Source organism: Acinonyx jubatus, chromosome E4 (genome assembly GCF_027475565.1).
Source record: "Acinonyx jubatus isolate Ajub_Pintada_27869175 chromosome E4, VMU_Ajub_asm_v1.0, whole genome shotgun sequence".
Classification (NCBI taxonomy): Eukaryota; Metazoa; Chordata; class Mammalia; order Carnivora; family Felidae; genus Acinonyx; species Acinonyx jubatus.
In genome coordinates, this window is record NC_069395.1 from 14703623 (window position 1) to 14727673 (window position 24051).

The following is a 24051-nucleotide window of genomic DNA, read 5'->3' on the forward strand; positions in this document are numbered from 1 at the left end:
GTATACCATTCATTTGGTCACATACTCATTCAACAAGAACTTATTATGGGGTGTCCGCTGAATGCCCGGCTTTGTACTAGGCACTGGAAACTTCTAAGACAGTAACATGGACTATAAACTCTACCCTCGTGGGAGAGGTAGACAGTGGTAGGAAGGGGCTCATGGATTTCTGGGTAATCCAAGCACTTTGGAATACACGAGACTATAGAGTATGGTGTGTTAGCCTCTGTGCCAGCCCTTATATTTATTATTATGTTTAATTGTTAGATCTCCATAAAAATGGGGATATTATTGTTCCTTTCTAACAGATGGTGAAACCGACCTTATGTCAAAATGTATAGATTAAGTGATTTGTTAAGTGGCAGTGGCAGTCTGCTATGTTGGTGGCTCTGAATGACCCACACCTTCTGTATTTTCCTGTGTGTCATCAATGCCCCTTGAATCTGGGCTGGGCTGGCTCTGAGGTTCACTTGAACCAATAGATCATGCCCAAAATGGCATTGTTTCAGTTCCAGCCAAAACGTTAATCAGGACGGGCAGCTTCCACTTTTACAGTCTTGGAAGTCCTGAGTCACCCAGGAAAAAAGTCTAGTTACCTTGCCGGAGAGACCCTGTGCTCAAACCAGGTGGAGAGCCCCATGGAGCCAGGGAGGCCCTGAGACTACTGGGGGTGGGGGTGGAGAAAAGTCCCGCTAGCCCAGCATCCCAGTTGAGCCATCCCCCAGCCAACCAGCCAGCTGACTGCAGCCATTGGAGGGACCACTGGCAGGGTCAACAGAAGAAGAGTCCATATTGTAGAACTGTGAGCAAATACCATGGTTGTTGTTTTCCACTGCAGAGTTTTGAGCATTCAGGTGGCAAAAGAAGGCCAAAGTGAGTAGGATTTGGACCCAGGTCAGTCTGACTCCAATGCATGTTTTTTCTCACTGTGTTTGCTCTGTGTTGGAGGTGGTGGAGAAGCGGGCACAGCATGGAATTCAGTGATATTTGAACACCTCTCAAAATAGCCTGCATCTGACCTGAATGGATTGTGAGAAGGGAAAAGTTACAAGACTTTTTACTTTGTATTCTGGAGGAACAGAGAACATATTAGTGTTGGGACCCACCTCTGTGGTCTTCTTGCTCCGTGTACCTTCTAGTTGGTGCATCAGAAGGGACGTGAGCAGGTGGCCCCAAATTCTCACTCCTGATCCTCTCCCTGGGCAAATGCCATGTAAATGTTTGTATTGACTTTATTTAGAATTATCAAACTAATAACTGATGCTAATGAATTCCTCTCCTTCACTTGGGAATTGATAAAGTGAACGCGGCTAGCAGCTTTAAAAAGTACACAAGTGCAACATACACGTATACACATGGGGGGTGTTATGAACGGTGGCATGAAACAAATGGTGATCAAAAGATATGAAACGGGGGCAGCATGCAGCGGCCAGGGAGAGTTGAGGGTCCCTGGCTGGTGACACGGGGGAGCACTTGAAAGGATATTTTCTGGCAAGTCCACGTTTGAAGTGATGTCATCTTTTTTATTCTCCCAACTCAATTGCTTCTCTGAAGCTCATTCTTTCCATTCCGATGAGGAGCAAAAATGTTACATCAAAGGTTAATGTTTGAATTGAGGATGAAAGAGAGGGAAGTGGGTGGGCGCATGTGTGCCCGTGTGTGTGTGCACACACACGCGCACACACACACGCCCTGAGAGATAGAGAAAGAATCACAAATGACTAAAAGTTCTTAAAAGTGTGAAATGAAGGAAAATAGCCCTCTTCCTCCCCTGATGCATAGTTCACAAGATCTCCTGGAGTTTGGATGTGAACCGTCACGGTGCATACCAATGAGGGTGTTATCACTGGCTGTTTCCTCTGGAAGCTTGTGGTGGTAAAGTGTGTGAAAAGGGGCCTGTAATACCATCAGCACTTCGGTCCACACAGCAAGTTCCTGATCTGTCAAAACAGCCAATACTGGGTTCTCCGTTCAGCATTACCATGATATACGACTTTGTGTTATTGACCCAGTCTTCTTTAGGAGCTGATCTTGAGTAGACTGCCCTGCCTCCTGTGTAGGCACTATACGAATGCTCGTTCAAATTTCTCTTTATAATCAAGCACACATTTCCAGGTTTGTTTGTTTTTAGCTCTTGTCTGTTTCGAGTTGGACAGTGACATAGGGTTACTTGATACTAATGCAGTCTGCATGTTGAAAGGGCACTTTCCTCCTTCTTCCTCTCCACCTCACCTACAACTACTTGAGGATAGTAGAACGGGCCATTGTTTTTCTCCTGGTTGTTCTACCTTGTGGCAATCTATTATTTGGCCTCTTCACGCCCACCCAGACGTGAGAGGGTGAGGAGCAGCCTGGCTTCTTGGCATTCTTCCAGAAGCAGAGCAGACGTGAGGTGACCCTGCTCCTTCGTCTTGCCTGTCTTCTTCAAGAAGCCCCACCAAGTGGTGAACCAGAAGCTTCCTGGGTAGCTAGGAACCACAGGATGTCCCTCGGAGCTCTGTGAGGAGTGGGGGCATTCCCCAGTAGCCAGACTAATAGAAACCTAGCAGATGGAAGAGATACTGAGGACCTCCTGATAGAAACTGATGGCAAGTTGAGGGAGAAAATTGAATATACCCACTTTTTCACACACTACTGATTAGAACTGTTCTATCCCCAGTTTCTTTAATTTATATCTGAACCATTGAACAAAGGTCTGGGAAGTAATACTTGAAAATAAATTCCTCCTGTCCTTTGAACATTTTCTCAGAACGTAGGATTTCTGGTGAGGCAAAGACATAGGTGAAGGGTGCGTTTTCTGTTGCCTACTGGTCTGTTGAATCCTTATATCCCCGGCCAGGCAGCAGTAATGGTGGCCAGTGCCTGATAGTTCTCCTCAGGGTACAAGAGGGAGGTGACCTCCGATTCCAGTGCTGGCATTGGGCACCCTGCTGGTTTAGCAGAGGAAGTATCAAGGGTTAATGTGTGTAAGAGCAAGCCATTCACACTGCTAGCCAAGTGAGGCTTTTGGAAATTGTACAATTCAGTGTCTTCATGATTTCAGCTGATAATTAGACGTGTTTACATGGTCACAGCCTTTTTTCATACTGAGATATTTTACCTGAGTGCTCCTTCTGAGAAAAGCTGAAAGTTTCAGAAAATTGCAAGGCCACTGATGGTTTGAAAAATGACCTCTTAGCAGTGTGTTTAAATTACAGTGGGGAAAGAGTATTTTTATAAGTAACATTTTATTTCATTTGTGTAATGAAGCCCATATAATAATATTAAATATGCAATGTGATGCTGGGGCCAAGTCCACATACAGATATGCTGTTAATACTAATAAAAAATAACTGAGAATTTTCCTCTTCAGGAAGCATTAAAAATATTTGTTTATTAATCCCCCATGTCCGAGCTGAGATTAGAACTCCAGCTTTTGCCTGCCAGCTGATTCACTTATCCTCTGATGAGAGCAGAGCTCATGGAAATAGCAGTATAGGAAGATAGTAGAAAGTTAAAAAGAAATGGCAGGGAGACTTGATGTGATTTTTAAGAACTTGAAAGAGATTTTTCTTGACTAAGACCTGCTAAAATAAATTTTCCTGGTGCTTTCCATGTCCTTTTCTGTTTGCAGGTATAAACTTGTAGTTTTCTATTATGAGTATTGAAATATAACGCATTGTGTCTTTTATTTTTTTCCTCTTTCCAACTCCCCTGGATGTAACTATAGTCTTTTCAAAGTCCTAAAAGGGCCAAAACCATATGAACTATCGCTTTAATTATAAGCCGCCTCCAAGTTTATAATGATGACCAATAACAATGCTCACAGCATACAGAGTTTTATACAATATAAAATACTTCCCTCATGCACTATACTATTGATGTTCACAACTGCCCTTTGAAGTAGATAGGGCAAATATTTTGATTCCTCTGCTGGAAATAGTTAACAGACTCAGCATGCTGGAGTGCTCCTCAAAGGCCACAGAGTTTAGACTTAAAAAAAAAAAAAGTATGGAATCAGTGCTTGTCTCTTGACTCCAGAGCCAAAGTCTACTGATCATGTGGGGGCAATGATGGCACATTAAAAAAAAAAAGCCCTAAATATGAATAGAATCTTCTATCTACTTTCCTTTGGTATAACTAGAAAATTATAAATATGAAGGATGCATTTATATAGAAATACTGTACCAGAATTTCATGATCTTCAGTAGTTGTGTCATTAGTAGCATAGAACTGAACATGCAATAGGTGTTTATTTAACACAATGTTCTAGGGGCACCTGTGTGGGTCAGTCGGTTGAGCCTCTGACTCTTGATTTCACCTCAGGTCATGATCTCAAGGTTTGTGAGATGAAGCCTGCTTCGGATTCTCTCTCTCCCTCCCTCCCCCCAACCCACTTGAACATGTGCGTGCACCTGGTCTCTCTCAATAAATAAATAAACTTAAAAAAAGAAACAAGAATGTTACATACATATAGAATTTACCAGCATGAACATAATTACGGATACGTTTGGGGCAGACAGATGTAAAAGAGGTTGACTTGGATATGTGTGTACCCTCCAGGTACTCTGAAAATATAAATAAGTACAAAACACATAAGCTTTGAACTTGTGCCAACCTACTTCTGCCACATGCAAATGAATATAAGTATATTAATATACGTTTTCCAAGCTTTTTTTTTTAAATTGTAAAATGGTGATTAGAAGAGCTACCAGATAAGATGATTTATATTGGTTACATGAATGCTGAGTAAGTATATATGAAGCATGGTACACGAAAAGCATTCGATAGTTACTACTAAGAAACAAAAGCAACAGATGTCTCGAGCTTCCATTTATGTTGAAGTATATAGCTACCTGGGATGGAGTATCCACCTGTTCACGTGGACATGCCTATAACCTCACAATTTCCTTAGTAGATATCATTGTAATTTATCCTTTTTCAGGGCTCAATTCTTATCAGCGTGCAAAGGTGAGTTTTTAATAAAGTAACAATCCTGTTAAGGAGTGCCTCACTTCACACATTTGGTTTGCTCCAGGTCAAATGGAGTCTCCATATAGTCAATGATGTATAAAATGCACCTCACCATAACAAGGAAAGCATCGTCTGCCCCATTTCCTGACATCAAGAGTATAATAGTATTCTGTCAAACTTATTCAGTGGTGTCCTATTTATTAGAAATGCCAAAATTTCATACCCTGTCCAGTCCTGTGACTTGTGCTGAATTAATGTGAATTGCTTTTGTAAGGTTAAGGCCTCTGTGACAATACAGTGAAAGTTTCAAGGAAGGTGGTGATGACGGATTTTTCTTTAATTCGTTGGAGTGCTTGTAATAAAACTAATGAATGGAAAGGACTGAACAGTTTCAATTAGCTGCATATAGTAAAATCCTAAAAATAATTAGTAGCTGAGATGGTATGCAGTTATTTTAAAATACTGTTTCTAGTTTGTAAAGATCTTGGTTTAGTTTGCTTTGGAATCAAGCCACTTGGGAAAGAGAATAAAAAACCCTACAATGTGTGTGTGTGTGTGTGTGTGTGTGTGTGTGTGTGTGTGTGTGTGTGTGTGTGCGTGTTTCAGAAGAGCTTTTTCATTTCCATGCAATGGTATAATAATAGATAGTGACTAAGGCTTTAAGTTTATTTCTTTTTGAGAGAGAGAGAGAGAGAGAGAGAGCACAAGTGGGGAGGGGTAGAGAGAGAGAGGGAGAGAGAGAATGAGAATCCCAAGCAGGCTCTGCACTGTCAGTGCAGAGCCCTGTGTGGGGCTCGAATTCAGGAACTGTGAGATCATGGCCTGAGCTGAAATCAAGAGCTGGATGCTTAACCAACTGAGCCACCCAGGTACCTTGTGACTAAAGCTTTTTAGTGCTTTATAAGTTCACAAATTTTTCTCTTAATTCATATTAACTCATTCCTAATAACAACACTGTGAGGTTAGTATTATTATTCTATTTATTTTAATGAGGAAATAAGCTGTATGTGGTTATGATTACCCCTTTAAATTCACATGACTGAAAATGAATAAAGGGAATTAAGCCAGGTCTTGGGTCTTTGTACCGCATTCATGTTTGTGGTTTTTGTTTGTTTGTTTGTTTTTGTTCATTTGTTTTGTTTGTTGCTGGTGATGATAGTTTGGCTTCCTTTTTGACACAAGCCCACAATACTCCATGGTCTCAGGTCTAAGGTCATGTATCTGTTCCTTAGATCTCACTTCAACAAAGAGCTGTTTGGCTGACACTTCCCGAGTGTCAGATATATTAGGTGCTTAGTATGGGCATTGTGCTTTGTTCTAGAAAGTTAAAACTGAATTGAGGAAGGCTGTTATCCACAAGGAATGAGTAGTGTAACTTACAGTATCTGGTCTTTCCAGTCTCATTTTGCCCTCTGGCAACTGGGTGCCAACCATGGTTTGATAACGAAGACTACTGGCCGACTCTGTGCTCTAGCCTTCCTAGATAGGGGAAAGTTGCAGAGTTATTGGCCAAAACTGGATTTTTGTGAATCTGGATCACGCGTTCTGGACTGAGACCTAATAGCAATCAATGCTTTCTACATTGTGATATTCTTCACCTGTGATTATCTCATTGAGTTCCCATGGTAGCCTGTGAAATATTTATCATTACCCTCATTTTAGAGGTGAGAAGCCTAAGGTTGTACAAGGTCAAGATACTGGGTGTCATTTTTTCTAAAGTGATCTAGTTGAAAGTCTCTGAAATTTTCTACCCATGTACTCCAAAAGCAGAGGTCAAGGAACATGGGTATGTCATTAGGGAATGTTTTAGTCAATTTGGGCTACTCTAACAGAGTACCATGGACTGGGTAGCTTAAACAACAAACATTTATTTTTCATATTTATTTATATAAATGAATTAGTTGAATATTTTTTTTTTTTTATGGAGGCTGGGGAGTCCGAGATCAAAGCGCTGGTAGATTCAGTGCCTGGTCAGGGCCTACTTCTTATATTACAGATGGCTGTCTTCTCTGTGTCCTCTCCTGATGGAAAGAGGTGAGGAATCTGCAGGTGGCCTGTTTTATAAGGTCACTAGTCTCATTCGTGACAGCTTCACCCTCATGACTTAATCACCTCCCGATGGTCTTACCTCCAAATACCGTTACATTGGGGGTCAGGATTTCAACCTGTGAATTTTGGGGGGACACAAACATTCAGTCCATAACAGCAGGGGTCTGGCCTGAAATAGCCATTAGCAACCCAAACATTTTTTTAAGTTTTTGCCTTTTCTTTAATATGCTGTAAAATTTGCATTTTGCTCCATAATATAGGTTTTGATATAAAACATTGTTCTCCAAGTCCAAATCAATGTGTAATTCATGCTACAGGGGATGCTGCATATTTTGTTTTCTGGGGCTGAGCATCCCATGGAGCATGGCCTTACACCCGGAAGTGGTCGGCAAGACTGGGCCAGTCCAAGTCCTTCTAGCTTTGATTGCTCTGTGTCAGAATTAGTGACCCTGCATGTCGCTCATTGTTTTCCACTTTCTTTTCTTTTGCTTTTCTCTCTTTGTCCATCTAACTTGTTATCTACTATTTTACACTAAAAACGATTTGAGGGGATTCTCCTAAGGATATACAGTAAAATACAAAAGCATCTGAAAATCAGGAAAGCCAGGCCATCCTAGCAAGATTAAATTGCTATATGTGTTGGGGGCAGATACCTGTATTATGCTCCTACAAATTTACTCCACATAGACAGTTGATGTGGCTGTAAGCTTCCTCTCAGCCCAGACACTCTGAGCCTGAAGTTTAGCCTTGTCTGTATAATTCACACTTAGGAGGTGCCCCAGTTATCTTAGCCCTGAAATTTGAGGGAAATTTCTTCTCTGGGTCCACATAAGGTGGACACACTCCGTGAGTTCCAGCCACCGTGATTAACACTCCCAAGGCAAAACTCACACAGAGTGTCGTTTGGATGCTTACGATGGCATCCCCCAAAGAAAGCTGGAAGGTTACAATACCAAAACACAGTGTGGCTGCAGCAGACCTCAACCCAGGTTTTCTGCCTGTAAGTCCACGGTGATTTCTGACAAGGACGGATTACATTCTTGTTTCTTTTCCATCCAAATAGCATTCTGGATAGAGTTAAGAGAAAACGTATAATAATATTTTCATTGTAGTGTTTTTCTCATTAGGAGAGAAAATGAATACATTGGAATTTTAATGGTGAGCCTTTTAAATAGCAATCCTTATGATTTATTATTCTCCTTGGGATTTTATTCACAGTCTTAAAATCTTAATAAAAATATATGTAAAAAAAAAAAGTTGGCTTCTCCCGGTGGAATAAGTTTTAACATGAGAGAAACAGACATTTGCACAGGAGATGCAGAGAGGGGGACTTTGATTCTTTGTGCCTTCCTTCCTTAGATGGATGTGAACAGGAGCCAGCAAGAATAAGAAATATGTCACCTGGCATTGTTCTGATCAAACACTTACTTGAAACTTTTGATTTTAGGAGGTTTCAGATTACGCACTCTTTAAGAAGATGCATTTCCAAAGTTTATGTATTTCTGCCTTATTCTAGTTTGTGTACGGAGTAGCGAAGTGCACGTGATTTCAAGTCTGTGAGATGTCACGATACAAAGGGATCTTCTGATGGTGATTCTGGTTGGCCAACAGTAGTGATAAAAAAAAAATATAGACTGGACTGCACACGCCATACTTGTCCGTTTTGAAATAGGCTTACGAATTGCTGCAAAGCCCTTGCTGTTTCTTTACAGCCCCTTCCTGGTCCTAGATGTTTGATCACAAATGCAGCATTTCCCTGCTAATGCGGTGCAGGTTGATAAAACAGTTGCCGAGCTGGAATCCCTAAAGAAATTATTAATTATCTGGTTAATGTGCATCAGGCTGTGGGAGTGTGAGATTAATCACCAGCAGTGGGATGAGTTGCTGAAGTGGATTTTGGTTTTTTGTCTCCTGTCACTCGGTAATGGCTTTTCCTTCCTTCACCATCAGGTGAACAGGTGCAGAGATGCTGTATTTTCATTTTCCCAGAGTCAGTAACAGCCGGTGGCCAGGCGATGCCTCTTCCTCAGTCCTGCTGCATGAGCAGTTTACAACATGGAGTATTACCTACTCAGAATGTTCCAGCTTTTGGAGATTCTCCCAATGTGACAGGTCCTGCCTCAACTTTTTCAGCATTCCAAATGCGTGCGTGCATACACACACGTGTGCATGTGTACACACATCCCTCCAACACACATGCACTCCCATACATGCATGCACACACATCTACGCAGACACTTATAATTGTACACAAAATTATTCGCAGGTATTTCTGGATGCTATGAATGAACCCATGCTTAACACTTTATCTCATTTCTTTCTTTAGAAACACGTTTCTTCTCTCTAAATATAAAATAAAAAAAGAGAGAGGGGAGGAAAAAGCTGTAGGTAGTTAATTCTTTGAAAGGGAAAGAGAGGTTCCACACTAGTCATTTGATAGCGGCTGGAATAACAAGGAGTTTGCAATCGTCCTTCTGAATCTCTGGATTCTTCCTTGATGCTTTCTCTCTTATAGGTGCTCCGTCCCATGTCCTAGGAAGTTATCTTCGTTCAAGTTGATCACTCACATGTGACGTAATCTCTTCCTTGTGATAAGCTGATTTTCAGAACATGGGTTTTTGGTTTGGGGCCTGTCAATATGTCTTGGAATTTGTGAAGTTGAAGAAGGTTGCCTAGTGTTGCAGATGGTGGAAGGCAGAGCCCATCCGTGGAGCAGGTCACAGGAGAACTTTGCTCTTCAGTTGGCTCCATACCTCCTGACCCTCTGGTTCAATGACAGAGCTTGGGGGTTCGGGGCTTCTGTGAATTGGGTGAGGCCTCTCTGTCTTCACCTTGAGTGGAGGCTGAGACTCCTCAGGGGAAGAGCCTGCTGCTTCACAGTGATGCTGGGGCTATGAAACTATCAGCAGCACTATCGACTTATTTTCGGTCATTGTATTTGTCTAGATTTTGACAGTTTTGCCCTTTCAGTTCAAAGAAATGAAATGGAAAGGAGGGCAATATAATGGAAGGGGTAGCCAGTTGAAACTAGTGAAAAGTCTGAGATATACCATATAGGAAAGGATGATGTTTTATTTTTCTCTAGTACATGCTATACTTCCAAGTTGTTTCTAGGTCGAGGTCTTCCAGAACTTCTTTAACAAATATACTAAATGCTCTGTGATTGGTTTTCCTTAAATAAATTAATATTTGTTGGGAGCTCCAGATGCCGGAGCTGTGGTGACAAGACTGAGCCCAGGCATCACAGGCCTTCAAGTTCAGTGGGGTGTTCCATTATTAAATAAATACACCAAGAGACGTGTATGAAATTCCAGAGGGTGGTAAGTGTTAGGAAGACCATAAAATAGAGGTATGATGGATAATGACTTGATGGTCAGAGAAGCCTTCAACTTTAAGGGGTAACTTGGAGCTGGGGGCTGACTGTTGAGAAGGAGCCGATCCCGTGAAGGTTTGAGGATAGCATGTTCCTGGCAGATGAGGAAGAGCAAGTGTGAGGGTCTTGAGGTGGGAATGAGCTGGATTGGTTCAGAGAACAGAAAAGACCCCATGACCAGAGCCTAGTGAATGAAGGAGTGTCTGGATTTGAGCGTTATAGGTAAGCTGCGACCCGGTGACATCCAGCCTTGGAGGCCCCGAGAAGTGTGCCCTTCACTGTGCCGGTGATGGACGGCCAGCCATCAGCATCTGCTTGCACACAGTGTGTTGAAAACCTTAAAGTTCACATTAAGTATACTCCCTGCAGTATCCCTTGCGTCTTTAATTTGCTTGGCTAATCCTTCTTTATGCGTAGTATGAAGAAAAACTCAGCGTATATTGGATTTTCACAAGAATTCCAAAATAATTCCGGTTTGAATGAAGTAAAATGCCATTTTGTGCTGGATGGCATTGAAATGGATGTCACAGGCAGTTATCTGCACTGGGCCCTTAATCTTCTTTTGGACGAGGAATTTTCCTTGAGCGGTTCAGAAGAGGGTAGCCTTCTGTTATGCGTATTCTCTTTGTATCTCTGCTTGGGTGCTAAGATCCCAGAAACCGCTTAGCTTAGAGCCCAGAATGTCTGCCTTGTCATAAACTTCCAGGCAGTGGCTGGGGTTTGCAGCCACATACAATGCAGATGACCCATTTGTGTTTCTAAAATGTAAGCCTGCCTAATAGCCACGAAGCCACAGGGGATGGTTGGTGTTAAAGCGTCTTCTGGGCTCCTCATTGAGCGTCTCATCTCTTGTGTTTGGGTTACTCCTATGCTTAGGGCTTCCTGAGCTCACTCTGATAAGTAAAGCCAAGTTTACTTTGTTAAGCTCAGCAGTCCCAGCAGTAAAGAGATAAGAAAGAGGGGGAAAGAAATAAGTATCTTTATGAGAAAAGAAGCTGTTTCTGTTTATAACAGACACTAAATACCCTTTTTTAAATGATTTTATTTAATTGTAACAATCTCACGCTCCATGTACCTGAATATGCCATAAACTTAAAAGTTCAACAGGGGGTTTGACTGAACTACTCGTCTCTAATAGAACCAATTTACCTGCAGGTAGAATCTTCTGAATTATTTTAGGAACATAAGTTGCAGTATATCATCTATGAGGGTAATTTTTTGGTGTTTATTTGACTTAGAGAACTAAGAAATGAAATCCAATCATGAGTTGGGGGGTGATTGCATTTGCAGTAACTACTCTAACTTGCTGCCCCCTCTTGAGGCTTCATGAGTTGCTGCTTTCTGACTCATTTCGACTTTGTGCAAGGACTTTATTGGAATCATCTTTAATACTCAAAGCAACCCTGCAAGGTAGGTAAGAATACTCGCCTTGTTTGGCAGAGGAGAACACTGAACCATCAAGAGGTTCGGTAATGCGCTGGAGCAGATGTGTTGCACCAGTCTCTCTTCCTTCTTGCCTTGTGCTCTGGGCTCTGGACTTGGGCTTGGACTCTGGGCTCTCCTCCTTGAAACCATGTGCAGTTGTCTGAGCAAGAACATAATTAGATCCTATGTGGAGTTTCCTCTTGTTTTGTTAGCCAAATGGCGGTAAGTCCCTAGTAGCATGCGGGCAGAGGTGTAGGGATTGGTTGCTGTAAGCTAGGCACTGCTCCCGTCCTTCATTCCCCAAGGCACTTCTGACTTCCCATGGATTTTTCTCCATGTCTGGGTATGTCTCCAAATGAGGCTCGGTCTATCCCCTGAGTACACAGGCCAGCAGGGACCAGCCGTGCAGGCTTCTGTTCCTGCTGTTCCCTCGGTGAATCACATTCACACCCTCTATTCCTTACAGCTAGGGGATCAGACCCTAACTGTTCCATCAAACACTTACGAATATGAATTTTCAAGGAATTACCTGGGTAAAATGTTTACACTGTGTATATATAAATGCCTATTATTGTACGTGTGTGTCTGTGTGCGCGCGTGCTTCTCTGAGCTTTGTAAAACAAAGCTGAAACCGCACGGCTCTTATTCTCTACCACAGTTTGTGTGTCCAAGGCCTGTATCATCAAGCTACCTTACCAGCATGACAAAATACTGCACTGTGGCAGACCCCTGTCACGAGAAATGTCCACAGGACACATTACCCGGCATGTAATTCTTTATGGAGTGCTATTTTTACCCAGGTAATTCCTTGAAAATTGGGCTATGCAAGCTACACCCTTCACACAAAGGCTATTCATAAATGTTTGATGGAACACTGTCAGCTTTTATGCTATGTGGACAAGTGGGAACATGAAAACAAAGTTCAGTTGGCCTGTGATCACTGTGGACCTCAGGCCAGATGTGTCGGCAGTAGAGAACCATCACTAAGACATCTGGCAGAGAAAATAAATTTTGGCAGATATCTTACACGTGTAGTCACGTAACATATCAGCATGTTCCACGAGGTAGAGTGCCCTCTGTATTGAGTATCATTTTGGCCTTTAGTATTGTTCTCAATAGGAGCCACAAAACCTTTTCAGAAGCTCTCCTGCTTCCTAGTTGGTGACGTCTCAGGAGGGACGGAATCTTCATCTCACTACTAAGCTCTAGAAGGTGTTAGAAATAGGTCCAGTGTTGGCGTGGGCATAGATAGATATGCTGGAGCATGGGCAGAGAGGACCCAAGTTTCTCCCCTCTTTTTCATGGAGGCAAGATGATTACCATTCTTCCCTTCCCTTCCCTTCCCTTCCCTTCCCTTCCCTTCCCTTCCTTTTCTTTTCTTTTCTTTTCTTTTTTTTGAGAGACAGATTGGGAGAGCAAGCTTGGGGGAGGGGCAGAGGGAAAGGAAGAGAGACAATCTTAAGCAGGCTCCACACTTGGTGCAGAACTCAATATGGGACTTAATCCCACGACCCCTGAGATCATGACCTGAGCTGAAATCAAGAGTTGGACATTCAACTGACTGAGCCACCTAGGTGCTCTTGATTACCATTATTTTCAACGTCAGAACCACTGTGGACCACAATACAGGATTGATGCGGAAGATGAAGAGGTGATTCAGAAATTAGAAGTTCAGGGAAATAGCAGTTGGAGATAAGCCTTGTCAAGATCATGCTGATGGAGTTCAGGTATAGAAAAAGGCATTGCTAGACACCTTGTCACTGATTGGTTTGTGAGAATACTGCTACATAGCTGAAGAGATACATTTAGGTTTTAGGAAGAGGAAGGATCCCTTGAATTATATACTGAGAACAACGCCTTGGGACCAGATCATACTATACTGTCTATTGGGATGTGGAGAAAGGGGGACTGATACTTCTCTGTAGATGAACTGACTGTGGCTTTGCTTGGGGCACCACATAGATTCCCAAGGGCCTTTCTAGTTTCTGACGTTGATTCTGCTCCTCACCCTTTGCACAAGGTAGATGTACTTCTTGTCTATTTGAGCCCACCCCCTAGTCCTCTTTCAGTTCCACTGATGTTTTCTTAACACAGATACTTAATCACAGGACTAAGAAGCAGGCCACCGCAGTGATGAATCTAGAGTTGCTTTTCCTAGTGTAGCCTTAGTTTCCTCTGGCATGACAGCAAGGAGGAAGTGAGTGAGAAATTTGGGCTCCCCTCATGAATATTCGAGAAGCTTATTTCATTTGGCAATGTGACACCCTTAGTGCACTTCTAACTTCTGCTATTTCTCTTCATAGTCATTACCTGAGATTCACGAGAACTGGATATGGTTACATGTCCTAGAGTTCTCTCCAGTGTGCACTTTGCAATTTAAAGATACAGATATAGTAAATGTATTATGATTACCTGTGAGCCCTTAGTGTAACTAAAGGGGATCAAGCTGCCGTGGTTTAAAATTTTATTACATAATCTACCCTTGGTCCACTCCTTAAAGTGTCAAGGTCCTTATGATTTGGGACCAAGAGATAAAACATGAGGCTAGCTCTTCATATAAAGGTTTGAGATAATATGGTGCATATATTAGGATGAAATTTATACACTAGGTTCAAATTCTTTCCCCTCAAACCAGACTGAACTGTTTCAGATCCTACACTACACCACGCACAAGCGTGCACACACACATACACACCCCGCACCTCATGCATCTGTGCCCTAGATATAATTTTGCTCAATTCTGTAACTGCTTCCGGAAGCGTTGTTCTCATACTGCTTTACTCTGGGAGCTTTCCAGTGTCCACAGTCTGAACACCAACTTGAGTGGGTGATATATATTCCCCACCCTTCTGGAGAAACAGTAAGCATGTGGTATTAAACCTGAACAGTTAGAATGTTTTGTTTGTCTTTGGCAGAGCTCTGAGAATTCCAGATCTGTGAATTATCAGCCTAGAAGCATTGGTACGTTTTTAGAGATAACTTACTGTATCTTCTTTGACTCTCTGCTCTAGCTCCTGGCCATTGAGTTCTATATTAAGGGCAACAAATGCTTGTTTGTGGGGTATTCTATGCCTTATTATTTAAATCTTTTATAAACAGGTTATGAAAGCTCCTGATTCTGAAGGGTGATACAACGAATTTGGATTTCTTAAGCACCTTCATGTGAAGAGGGCAAAATTGTTGAATTTATGTAAGCAAAGAGATGAAGGGAAAACACCCATCTGTGTTGTGGAATGAGTGATTGTGATATATAAGCCTCAGGCATAAGACATAACTCAGTTGGGGAAGCAGGGGGTTATGGCTCTACATTCAGAGACTTGGCAGGAAATCCAGCTACCTTCTGGGCCACTATGGCTACCAGCACCTGCCAGACCCGCCTTCTGGATGGGCTTCTGCTTCTTTTGCCACCCCCTTCGGCTTGGGCTTCAGCCAGACCTTCCCTGTGTTCTTCCATAAGCATAGGAATGTTAGCATCGTCTGAGCGTCTCTGACAGCTTCTGTATATGCCGTGAGAGATCTGCAACTGCATTGCTGTCGGTGTAGGTGGGGAGCAAAGCACACCGAGAAAGCCTTTCTCCAAAGCCCCGAAAACTTTCCTCATGGCTGGTAACTCTCTTCAGGTGTTCACACACTGAAGTCAGAGAGGAATGTCACAAGACATCCTGTTCCAATGGAAATCCCCAAATAATATCCTAGACCTCCTAGAATTTCAAAGCGCAAACTAAGCATCTCTTTCCCTCATCATCAGTGGCCCTGAGCAGGCAACCCCAGTGCCTTTGAGCATGCTGTGCCTCCAAGCCTTTGTGTCCAGGGATAAAATTTGTGGCTGAAGGAGTAGAAATAGTAGCATGAACTAATTCCTTTCAAATCACTGCTCAACAGTATTGAAGAACATCAATACTGTCTGTGAACACTGTCTATAAAATTTAACAGTAATGGGAATATTTATTCAAGAATAAATTCCAAATGACCTACTTCCTCTGAGACCTTAGAAGTCCTGTCTAGCCCTGCCTGTGACCCAAGATCCTGTCAGACAGAAGAAGCACACGCTCTACCACTCCCGGGGCACTTTAGTTAATGTGTGGGGGGGGGTGGGTAGATTGAGTTGAAGAAGCTAGGGCTGGGGGTGTCTTTCTCTTTCCCTAGCTAGGATTTCCTCTTCACCTTGCATAGCAGTAGGAGTTGTGTCCTGTTGTTGTCCATAAAAACAATAGTTTATAAGGGCATGTGGTGGCTCAGTCGGTTAAGCCTCTGACTTTGGCTCAGGTCATGATCTCAAGGTCCGTGAGTTCGAGCCCCGCGTCGGGCTCTGTGCTAACAGCTCAGAGCCTGGAGCCTGTTTCAGATTCTGTGTGTGTGTCTCTCTCTCTGACCCTCCTCCCGTTCATGCTCTGTCTCTGTCTCAAAAATAAATAAACGTTAAAAAAAAACAAACAGTTTTTTTACTTACAAGTTAAATTGTCTTTGGTGGAGTAACCTAGTACCTAAGCTTCATGTTTGACTTGGTTTCTATGGAAAAATCATTGTAAATAATTATTAAATCCACAGTACCCTCAGCTTACCTAGCAAGAGTATATGAAACAAACCCCACCTTCCACTGCCAAATCGTTAATAATTCTGTAAGTAACTTAAAATGAGTGATAATTCTCATAAATTGAGTCAGAAAATGAATACCCTAAACTGAGTCACTGAAATTTAAGTCCTAACAGATTTCTCTCTCTCTTTTTTTTTTTTTCACCATGCTTCTCACGTTCTAGTCTCCATGCTAAGGGTACAGCTTCATTATCTTATTTCACCCTTATGATTTGTGAAGGGGTGGTTTTCTATTTATTGCGCAGATGTCTGTTTTTTACTAAAATGTACATTCATTGTGCAGATGAAGGAGGGCTACTGTGTGCCAGGCAAGGAGCTAGACCCTGCCCAAGCTCACACTGGTGGTAAGTGACAGGATGGGCCTGGATTTAGACCCACCTGTGTCCCCATCTGCCCACGTGGGTACAGCAATACCAAGGTAGTGACTGCTCTGTAAATAGAGAGGTGATAGCTCACTTTTAAAAAGCCTGGGTTCTTCAGAAATTGCACCCCCCACCAAAGGGAATGATTGCCAGTTTTCCTAAAATTGAACTGGGGCAGTTGAACCATGGGATTACAGTTCGAACAACACCATCCTATATTTTGGGTGAACAAGGTAATTTCACATGTTTGAACCATTTATTGATTCTTCCCCTTTGCTCCCTTGCTAATGGTACTCCCGGAGGCTTGATTATAAGTCATAATTGTGTTCTTTGCAGGGAAAGCCCATGTGGATGGATTAAGTCTTCTTAGAATGGTATTTGTCACCTAAAAAAATTTTTTTAATGTTTATTTTTGAGAGACAGAGTGCAAGTGGGGGAGGAGCAGAGAGACAGAGACAGAATCTGAAGCAGGCTTCCTTCTCCGAGCTGTCAGCACAGAGCCCGATGCAGGGCTCAAACTCACGAACCAGGAGATAATGACCTCAGCTGAAGTCGGACGCTTAACCAACTGAGCCACCCAGGTGCCCCTGTCAGTTTTGAAATGTGTGTGCTGTTAATCTCATAAAACCATTTTCTCAGATTGTAGAATGCAGACTCCCTGTCCGTGCTAATTAAAAATGCAGATTCCCGTGTTCCTCCTTCCACCTATTTAATTCAGATTTCTCAGCGTGGCCCAGAACTCTGCCATTTAGACACCTCACAAGGGGATCCCTAGGCACACTGATTTTTGAGAATTTACAATTTCCTTGGCTCAAGGAAAAAAAAAAAAAGGTGATCTGTGACAAAAGTGTTCAGGGCATTCGATGCTTTCCTCCAGGAGTAACTTAGTGGTTTTACTCCTAAGTACTTTTCTTTGTACGGCAAATCCAATCTGGCAGGCCCTTCTCCTTTGTACATTTCCTTTTGGCCCCCATTCATTTCTTCCCAGAGTGACTTTTTCAAACTTCCATGCTCTTCACGACGACTGATCAATGAACTTGCACATGAAAGACAAACTTAAACTCTTCTCATCTCTTTTCATCCCCTCCACAGCAAATGCCTTTTCATCTTCTCAGACATTCCAAAATGTAGCAAAAAAGACGGCTCTACAACAGATGCAGTTCCTTCTAGGTCTCTAGGTAACATTTTAACCTGTGTAATGTTCACTGCACAGCATCTTAAGTAATATTCCAGGAAATACGCTGCTGCTTGTTAAAAAGGATAGGACCCCAGAGATGTCTTTAAATATGCCTGTAAAGTGAGAGGTGCCAAGAGAAAGATAATATGGCTGATTATAGTTATTTACCTTACATTTTCATTCGCTTTTAACTGGGTGTAATTTAGGGGCATGAAATCTCTTATTGGAAGTGTATTTGCATTAAACAGCTCTAAGCAACCATGAAAGTGCAGGAACTGAAAAATTGACAGACTGGGTTCCTAGAATCCCAAAGTAGCATTTTTGTAATAGGCATACAAACAAATCGAATAAACATGTTTTGCTTCAGCGATTTAAAGAATATGGTCTTTGGAGTAATTTGTCTTTTTTAAACTATCATTTCTAACCTTTTCATTGCCTATCTTTAGTTGGCGGCTTCCCCTAACAATCTGCGGCAATTTCCCAACCAGCTGTTGGTGTTCTAGTGCTTGGTGCTTTGTTTCCATTTCCTTGAGCTATCAAATCAACCCATAAAGGGGATTACCTGAGCGCTGCTGTTTCCCAGGTTTGCACTTAGCAGTGGGTTTGTTTTTTCGTTGTTGCTTGTTGTTGTTGTTTTCTCAAGATGCTTCATCGTATGGAAAGTATGCGTCAACAATTGGTGGCCCTGAGTGACAGTGCTCCGGCCAAGTACCAGGAGACACATCTGAGCCTTCAGTAACGGATACTCTTCCTTCTTCCTCGTTAGTAGCAACAAACTTAAGCATTGATCTGTTGAAATTTTAGCTTGATTTTTTTTTTTCAGGTATGAGTAAAGGTTTGCATAGACTTTCTTTGGAAGAGAGTGTGAGTCCAATAGTCTTGGCATGATGTAAGAAAGAAATCATTTGTATACTCGTACCCCTTGGAGACAACGAAGGATAAACAAAGTCAGTGTTTGCACTTGGAGCTGGTGGAAGAATGAGTCAAAGGAGAAGCTTCATCTTTCACTAAGGATTTTGACTCTCTAGTTAGAGAGAAAGCGAGGAGGCCTATTTGTGTTTTCTTATTGTTGTGTTCTGATGTTTTGCTTGGATGCACTTTGCAAACACTAAGTTTTCTGTGTCGTGGAGGGATGCTTAGCACATTTTTAAATAGAAAGAAGGAAAGAGGGAGGAAGAAAGAGGCAATGAGAGGGGAGCCCTTTTGGGTTTCCTTTTTTCCTTATACTAATCCCGCCCACTTACATTTTAACTCGAGTCTGGCCGACTCTAGTTAGAAGTACTTACAGTAACCTCTCCATCATTAGGAGGAAAAGTTGAGTCTAAGCTTGTTTCCAGAGTTGTCAGTAAGATTTTCTCATTGGAGAAGCTCCTTTGGCTTATTTGGACCTTGCTAAGGTAGAAGAACATTTGTATCCTTCAGAGGAAATTTTTATCTTCCAATTAGAGTGGAGGAAGAAATTCTCAATGAGAGACTTGGTCTGTTTAAACTGACTGCCACGTTTCCTCAACATCTTGATAAAATGACAAAGATTTTTCCCCTTCCTAATTGGCCCTCTAGCTTTGGATCCCCATATATGTCATGAGATGCTTTCGATCAAAACACCCCAGAGATCAGTAGGTCTTAATTAACAGGCTCCGTGGTCTTGCTCGTAGATAGATGACAGTCATTCTTTTTAAAAGTGAGGAACAATTTTTGTTTGCAAGAATAGTTTCCAATTAATTTCCCTCACATTTGAAAGAAATGAGAGAAGATTCTTATTTCCTGTCTGTAGCATCTCTTTTTGTAGTCCACTTACAAAAAAATTAGAGCAGTTTCACATCTCAGGGAAAAGTGGTGTTCTTCTATACATCAAAACAAGTATGAACACCTATGTAAAGGTGAAAAGAAAAGGCATATTTCTGATAGGTGTAGGTGTTTATACCCACCTAATACTTATTGTTTTTTTTTAAAGTTTATTTATTTTCAGAGAGATGGAGAGAGGGAGAGAGAGAGAATCTCAAGCAGGCTCCACTCTGTCAGCACGGAGCCTGATGCAGGGCTGGAATTCATGAACCATGAGATCATGACCCCAGACAAAGTCAGACCCTTAACCGACTGAGCCACCCAGGTGCCCCTACTATTTATTAATTGAAAGAAATAAGTATAAGGAGTTAGACTATAAATATGTAAATCAGAGTGTACCCTGGCTTTGAAAAAAAATCTACTTTGTCAAGTATTTTTTATTATTTTTCTGGAGGAATTTTTTTTTTTTTTTTGGTGAGGATAAAATGGACTAAAAATAAACAGCTGTATACTACTTCATTAAGCTGCTGCTTGGAGTGATTTTTCCATTGATTAGTCTCAGGGCTACTGCTGGTTCATTCCTCATTTCATTGCTAATTAACATCAGCCCTGCTTCTGACCACTTGACCGTGTTCTCTGGTGAGCATGTGCTGGTTTGGCAAGTAACAGCTCTCTCCTTCCTCCACTGCCCACCGCCCTCCCCCCCCACCTCCTTCCCAATCCCCACCTCCCTCTTTTCTTCCTCCTAAAAATAAGATTTTAAGCTAGGAGAAGACGATAGCCTTTAAGTTATAGCCTTCTAGTTTCTCTGTAAAGACAGCAGACTTAATAAAGAGATTATATGCGAGCCAGAGAAATAAACATAGCTACTCTACCCAAGCATTTGATTGAAGGGCTGTGTAAATATACATGATTCACTCAGGCTGCCATATGAACTGGCTGGCATGGTTCATTTTGCATTTGTCTCGTTGATTCAGGCTTTTGCAGAATATTTACAGGACAAATTACCTGCCTAAAGGAGTTAGGACCAAAGACCTTTAAAAGAGAAATTGACCATTGGCTTAAAGGCATCTGTGTTTTCAAGACAGTGAGCTCTTGGGTTCCTAGGTCTGTGAAATGAAATTCACTGCCAGGGCATAGTTTCCTGATCTGACCCACAGTTACCGATTTGTAAGATGATCCACAGTCAAGCAGAACATAGGTTGTGATCGAAGCAGAATACGCAATTTGGCAACCCAGGATTAGGGATGGGAAAAATCCACAGTATAAACATAATGAAAATCACTTGCTTCTGTTCCAGGTCAGGAGGTCACTATTTCCATAAACTCAAGCCAACATGCATTTTGGAAAAGCCTTTCCAGAATCACTGAATAATTGTTGTTTTGACTCCATTCCAAATCATCACGTCTATTTTAATTGAATCAAACATTACATTGCATTTAGAAAATAATTTCAAATTAGTGTTGATTTTTGCAGTTTGAGGCATTGTATTCCCTAAGTAATCACAAAGCAGGCTTCCTTCAAATCCGCCTTTTTGGAGTGATCAGAAGACAACAGCTTTCACTTTTTTTCCGCTTTACAGCACAAGTCACTGTTATTGCCATTATTGGTTTTCCATTGGTCATTTTGATATGTATTTCTTGACTGCTTATGTCTTATCATCTCTAAGTTCCTGGAGGGAAGGGACTATGTCCTGTTCACATTTACAATTAAATAAAGACATATTGGTGGCTTTCTGTTTGTCAGATCTTGTGCTCAGGGCAGACGATGCCGTCAGCTGAAGGAAGGAAGGAGCTGACTGTTTCTTTGATAATAATATGATTCCTTCGTGGTCTATCCTTCAGGCTCACTTCATTCACATCTTTAAACTTTGTGCATATGCTTGTGTGCCTGATGAGGCCCTGGCATATTAGACACTATGGAATTTCAGTCTGATCTGATAGAAAATGTGGGTAATGACTACTTGCTGAAGAAGCATCAGGAACATTGCTGAGTTATTGCTCAGCCTCAGAGCTTGGCTTGATTTAGGGTAGATTGTAAGCTTCCTGAATTCAGGACCTATGTCTGCTTGTTTGCCAACATATTTCCATCATCTGTGGCACTGCCTGGCAAATTGTTTCCTCAACAAGTGCTGTCGAAGGAAGGGGACTTGATGGGAGAGAGTGTTCTAAGCAGGAAGAACTGCATGAACAAAAACTTGAAAGCTCTGTTTGCTTTTACAAGAAACAGTGAACCGTGTGTTGTGTGTGGAATACGTCAAAAGAAAGAATAGAAAGTAAGTCTGGAAGGGTAGCTTGGGACCAGGTTGTGAACAGTCTTAAATGCCCAGCTAAGGGATTTGGACTTGATTCTCGTAGGCAGACACAGAATATGGTTAACGACTGATAACTGTGGCTTTTTAAAAAAGCAAATTACCTTAACACAAGGTAGCTTGGCCATCCTATACTAAGAACACAAAGAGCTGGCTTTTATTCTGGTTCTAGAGATCCCAAGCAGGGCGGGTGGCAGAGAGGACAATTTAATAATTCAGATGTGCTGGCTCTAATTGCTGTAATAGCTGAACGCCGTTAAAGTATGTGAGGACGGTGCTGCGTTTGTTGCTATAGATCAGCTTACCACCGCTTTGTCCTTTCACTGAATTTTGTGCCTCCTTATTTTCTTTGCCTTTTATCCCACTGGCATAAATTGGCGCAAAGAGAAACCACCAGACTCGGTTTGTATAATCTGAGGCTCAGTAAAGCCGATATCCACTGTTTGCTTCCTGATGGAGGATAGAAGGAACTGAAATAGTCCTTCATAGTCTTTAATACCCCAGCTAGGCTCCCTGTAATATTATGTCTGTTAAATAGAAGCGAGTCTTCTCTCCCCTGTTGGAGGTAATGTATGCACCCCACAGGGAACCTTCAGGATAGGAGACAGTGCTGCTACTGGAAATCCAGAGCTCCAGGAGCTGAAAATCAGAAAGTATGCCCCTTCCCCCTGTGAAACTGCAAAATAAACACATCTTCAGTTGGAGGGCCTCCTTGGTGGGCACACCTGATATGCTATTTGCTCCCATGGTATTATAAGGCCAAAGTGTCAATTTATGCTCTAAGTGCCAAAAGAGACACACTAAAAGTACATCAGAAATGCTTTCTTTTGTAAATGGTATGATAACTTCACAGTTAAATATTTGCTGACAAAGAGTCCACTGACTTAAAAGTAGGCACAGCACTAAGTGCACATTTCCTCAACAAGTCTTATTTTCTTTTGATACTTCTGTTCCTTCCCCTCCCCCTCCCGTAAAGGAAAAAGGTCTCTACGACTAAAACATAAGAGACTGAAATGGAAACTCTCTTGGGCATTTATCTCTTAATTGACCCACGTTTTGCTATCTCCGTGATATGTGACCCTGTAGAATATAAACTTATCGGTACCTGCAAGTGTCTGTTGCTGAGCTCGGGGCAGCGACTCAAGACAGGCGGTGTCATAGGTGATCCAACCTATTACATATGCGCACGTGTGTGCACTCATGGGTGGGTGTGTTCAGGCACACGTGTGTGCGGAGGAAATAATTTTCTTACTGAGGTTCTGAAAAAAAAAAAAGTTTCATGAGTCGGGCATCACGGAGAGATTCAACAAGGATTGATTGCAGTAAGCCTCACCGTTTTACTAAAAATCCATGACTTGTTGAGGCATTAAGTGATGAAAAGGGTTAAGGGAATAAAAAAAATCTAATAAAGATGGTAACAGTAGAGCATCTTGTGAAATTTGTATGTGAATTTATAACATTAGAATCTGTCAGCAGACAGCATTATCCAGCAGAAGGGAAAAATTGTACCATACATATAGGCATAAAAAACGCAACAGCAGAGTTTCTGGCCAGGAAACCTTTTTTTCCATATGGGCGTCCATATGTTTTATCTTGAAATCCATATTTTTGGCCTTGATACCCATATGTTAGCTTTTTGCCCAAATAAGATTGTGTAATCATTCTTTATTATTTCTTCTTTCCTAGAAGTTATTACTCTAAGGTTTGGAAGATGGAAAGCAAATGGATTGTTTCACGTACTAGGAATACAAACATAGAAGAGAAGCAGTGTTGTAGGAGGGACACATGCACACCGCGCGTGTATATGTGTTTATGTGTCTACTCATCATTACATATCTGGTACATGTTTATTTGGTCAAGGCGAGATTCCTGTAGGTTGGGTTTTTGGATCACAGGCCATCTTTCTCAGGTTGATGCGTCCATGTGTCCAACTGGGCGATGAAGAACCCTTTCAGAGTGGGGGCAGAAAGGGCTGTATTTGGCTGAGTACGCTCTTCTGTGCATTGGAATTGCTTAGCAAATA

At 41.9% G+C, this 24051-nt stretch overlaps 1 protein-coding gene across 10 annotated transcripts in view; it reads left to right on the forward strand.

Annotated features, from left to right (window-relative positions):
* The window catches only part of ESRRG (estrogen related receptor gamma), a 624471-nt gene that overhangs the window by 207268 nt on the left and 393152 nt on the right, over positions 1-24051 (forward strand). The window contains exon 1 of one of the 10 annotated variants that reach the window (XM_053208863.1): positions 16713-16737. The exons of the other annotated variants lie outside the window; for them this stretch is intronic. The gene's annotated coding sequence lies outside the window, so the exon portion shown is untranslated. Of the gene's footprint in view, positions 1-16712; positions 16738-24051 lie in introns of those variants that run through there. 10 annotated transcript variants of the gene reach the window in all.